Source organism: Daktulosphaira vitifoliae, unplaced genomic scaffold (assembly GCF_025091365.1).
Source record: "Daktulosphaira vitifoliae isolate Bord-2020 unplaced genomic scaffold, ASM2509136v1 Scaffold_4, whole genome shotgun sequence".
NCBI classification, from domain to species: Eukaryota; Metazoa; Arthropoda; class Insecta; order Hemiptera; family Phylloxeridae; genus Daktulosphaira; species Daktulosphaira vitifoliae.
This window is the reverse complement of record NW_026099575.1, coordinates 19,158,119-19,163,226: the sequence shown is the minus strand read 5'-3', so window position 1 is coordinate 19,163,226 and position 5,108 is coordinate 19,158,119.

Here is a 5,108-nt window from a genome sequence, read left to right as displayed (position 1 = left end):
ACAGAATAACAGCTTATGGTATTAGACAATGATCGGACGTGTAAATGATCGCGTTGATCAGTTAAGTTGTTACATTGCATTGTTAAACACTCATCATACAAATCCCGTACTTAAAATTGTTATGACACGACCGTTCGATGAGTTTTTCTGTTATCATAGTCGGCTGCTTACTGGTTCTCTTCGTCAAACGTCTAAAATTTTATACAATATACTTATTCTTTNCTTACTGGTTCTCTTCGTCAAACGTCTAAAATTTTGTACAATATACTTATTCTTCGGCATATTCGAAACGAAAAGCTTCGAATTTACTAGCCAGTGCAGACATTAAAGTGCATAGTTTTGACGAGCTAGTAACTGTCTACGTAACGATCAAACCATATTTGGTCATTTACTTTCACTGCGACAACATTTTTTACATTCGCTGTAAGTACGCAAGGAAATAATTTCAACAATATAATTTATGCGATACACATTCGCAAAACCAAATGCGGTATGTTGTAGATAACAAGACTTGTGTAGTATTAGGAAGATTAATTTATGTAGCATTATGAAATCTGTCTAGTGTATAGTTAGCTTATCTAGTAATAATGTCGTCCTTAAAAAACGCACTCATAAAAATTCATTTATATTATTGATGACTGCCAACTATACTAATTACGGTAGTATTTGGAAATCGGGAGAGAATATAATATTTAACAACAATATAAATCGGTTTCATTTTTTTCAAAAAAAAAAAGGAAGTTTAACGATGAATAAAAGGTATAAAAGTTGTTATTGTTTATTAATTTAATCATATTATACTTGAAAATAATGTGTAGCTATTTAAAATTACCGTAATAATCTTTTTTGAAAATGTTCTCAAAAAAGACGATAACATTCTTTTATAGTTGTTTTAATTATATTTTACATTATTGTAAAATGTTCATAAATTGGCCAACAAATTAAAAAGTAGTCACTTATAAATCAATCCATTTAACTTCATATGATTCGATCAAACAAAGTTAAAGATATAGTCTACATTGTATAAAAGTAAACCAATCATCGAATTTCGTGTTTCGAGATTACAAACATTTTAGAGTTATATTTAGAAATAAACAAATTTATACATGGCTTCCAAATTAAGTCCAATTTACTGTAATTATATAAAAGTTTTTTGAGTAAGAATTTTTCGATTCTATGTATATTAAATCATTGTTTATGAGGATTAGTGTTGTTTATCTTTAAATAACATTAAGATACATTAGATTGCCGTATAAATAATATAAATAAATAAAAAAATTATTAATATATATGTAAAAAAGTATTGAATAACCATATAAATACAAATAATTAGAAATCCATAGATATGCATAAAAATATTAAGAAACCATTCAAATGCATAAAACATTAAGAAACCATAAAAATGAAAAAATTATTGAGAAGCCATAGAAATATAAAAATTATTGTGAAGTCGTAGAAATGCAAAAATTATTGAGAAGCCATAGAAATATAAAAATTATTGTGAAGCCGTAGAAATGCAAAAATTATTGAGAAGCCGTAGAAATATAAAAATTATTGTGAAGCCGTAGAAATGCAAAAATATTGAGAAGCCATAGAAATGCAAAAATTATTGTGAAGCTGTAGAAATGCAAAAATTATTGTGAAGCCGTAGAAATGCAAAAATATTGAGAAGCCATAGAAATGCAAAAATTATTGTGAAGCTGTAGAAATGCATAAAACATTGAGAAGCCATGCAAATGCATAAAATCATTGAGAAGCCATAGAAATTTAGTAAATTTAGAAGCCATTTAAATGTATAAAAATATTAAGAAGCCATAGAAATACAAAAAACGTGCAATATTGAACGTTGTTTCACTTTATTATTGAACCTTATAAAAAATTCATTGTTACAACTAAGTTATATTATCTATCAAAATGAATTAAGTAGATTGGTCGACCCGTAGGCCAAGCCAAAAATATAAATTTATATACAGAGTGTTCAGTAAATAAGGAAACATGTCAATTGTTACAAACAATGAGAACAATAGAAACCTGTTTCCTTACATAATGAACACCTCTATATTAAATAATAAAAGTTCACCGTAAGAGAGGTTATTGTACTTTGTACATTTCTTTGTGGTTTTCAGGTTGAAGTTGGAACTTAACCGAAATTTCAAATTATATCTCTAAAAGAATTCTACCAAAAACTGGTTCTTTTAAATGTTCTTATAATCAGTAATAAACTATGTATTCATGTAAGTATATTATAAATAACTAAAAATTTATTTGAGTGGTTATTGTTTGTCTAAAACTGCATTAATTGATTAAAACACATTATAGAAATGTAATAATAATATGTGAACGTTTATTAATTGTTAAGATAATTATTGGATTATTCAGTTGCTGCCTTTTGCGCTGATGTTCAGCTATACTTTTTACTCTTGGTTTCCGTATAAGACTATATAGGAATCTTTAATATGGACTCATGCCTTCTCTTTTACAGCTCCCTCAGCCATAGTAAATTTGCGATCGGCAGCCAGTGTAAAAATTCTGTCAAATCGTAAGATAGAGACGACTTAACCTCTAGCTCAAATAATTTCAATAGAAGTTAAGAAGATGACGATAATTTTTGAAATGGAGGTATTTCTAAGATCACTCTGGGTGTTTAAATTAATATTGTAAATGTAAAAGGCAAGGATTGGAAAATTAAAAAATTTTAAGAACCGGTTTTAAAGACGTTATGGTTTCATTAAAGGTTTATAAACTTATCTTTTTTAAGGGTTTCGGTTAATAACCTGTTCGAAAAGCGTTTTCTCTAAATTAAAAATTAGTTATTACTATTATTATAAGTACAGCTATAAAATTAAATAACAATTAAAAGTCTTCGTAACCTTAATTTTCATGAATACAAATTTATTTGATTCTACATGCTTTCACAAAATATTTCAATTTTTTACAGTAAAAACTACTGAATCAACTTTTATAAATTTTTAGATAGAGAGGAGTTATGGAGCCGTTTTTGATAAATTTCAAAAATGACTTCTAAAAATCCTTTTGACCCCACTAAAATTTATAAAGATCTATAGTATTCAAATATGTTTTTATAATATGTTTTTTTAAATATATTCTTAGTTTTTGTTGATTTTAGAAGTACACTCAAGTTTCTAAGGATCTTTAAAATTTTAATTGAGATAAGAAAAATAGCAAAAAAATAACTTTATGAAAATTGAAATAATAATTTTTATTTTATTTGTATGGAACAATAGAGCGCTTTTTTTATAGAGATGTATTAGATTAATATTTAATTTATTTTAATTAAGTAATAATAAAAATCAAGTTTATAGTAAGAAAAATTATTTCTAAGGGTATCTTTTAGAAATTAATATCGATAGTCAAATGGGAGCCAATCATTATTTTCATGGTAAAAAAATTAGAGTTGTCATTTGATAAACAAAAGATAATGATAGATCAAGACTAGAAATGGTAGAAAAAATTGTATTTTACTCATGGAGTAGTTCAACAAAAAATCATTATTATTGTACAAATAAAAAAAATGATTTGCAAAAATATTTTGTGGTGCGTAGTTAATGAGTCACTCTATCAAATAAATCGTTATGGTAAAACGAATATCATTATAGATATATATACATTTAATTTAATTGAAGGAGTATTGTTTTAATAAGCTTTGAAGAAAATTATAAGGGTGTTTATTTTTCATCGATATATTTATTTAAAATTATTCATTTAGGTATTTAATGATATAGTCTAAAGTTGAACAAGTGTTAAACAAGATAAACGCATAAGGTTGGGATAAAGTCAGCGTGTGTTGAGTTGTTTACTAATTATTTTTAAAGCGCTTTTCTTTAACTGTACAACATGTATTTTAGACCAATTACCTAGCAATTAATACCGATGGCGGCTACTGTTACTGTTGTTCCAATAATAGGTATGTAATTATTATTATCCCATTGTGTACTGCAACCTCCCCTCAGTCGCTTTTCTAAGTGCAATCATTCACACAATGTTTTATTATTCTTGTACGTACAGATACGGTAGTAGTATCGACGTGATTAACTATTTAATTGCTCTTGTATTTGCACAATGTGAAAATACTTCAAGTAGTATTGAAGAGCAAAGATGAACAATAATTAATTATTGTTGTAAATGAAAATCGTTTAAGCACTCGTTTTAATCCTCTATGATAATAATTTATTTTAAGTTAATTCAGCTTTGTAGAACGTGATCTCTAATTTGGAGTTATCAAAAATCAATAAAAGAGATATCACTAAAACCAATATAATTTATTGTACACGCCTCGGTCATTTGCTTATTGTTCGATGTAATGATGAAATACTAAATCTCAACGGCCAATTTAAATATAACATTTCATACTTCTATGAGACATCAAAAAAATTTTGAAAACTTTTACAAATATATGATTTTATGAAAATGTTTTTTTTTACTGTTTCAAATTATAAGTATATATCAAATGCTATTAAACATTTTGAGAATAAAATTGATTTTTCATTATAAAAATAATATTGTGTAATAGCTATGTAACTTAGCAGTAATATAACTAAGATCCGGATTTATATTCTCCAAAAAATCTCTGAACAATTAGAAAAATATCTTAAAATATGCAATAATAAGTAAAAATATGCAAATCTAAAAAAAAAATATTTAATTAATTCTTAAAATAACAATATATATTACCAAAAAAGAGAACAAAGAAAAAACTTGAAATCATTCAAATACATATTAAATATACAACAGTATAGCAATTTTATTTTTAACTCTTTGTTTAATGAATCGTTCACAATTCTCACACTCGTAAAGATGCATATAATTAGTAACAATATTCAAAAACATATAAATTCGGACTTGAGATATAAGATATTTTTATACATAGACTTCAACAATTATAACATTTCAGTATTACAGAAAACATTGACGTTGCCTATTTAAAAAATCATATTTACATAAATTTGTCTACTAAAAAACAGTTCTATAAATCTTCATACCGGTTTTAATACTGATACACACAGTGGTTGTAGAGTGTAATGTCTATGTAAATACACGACTTCAGTGGTAATTGCTGAGACACACACATTAAGGTATTTATCGCTGCC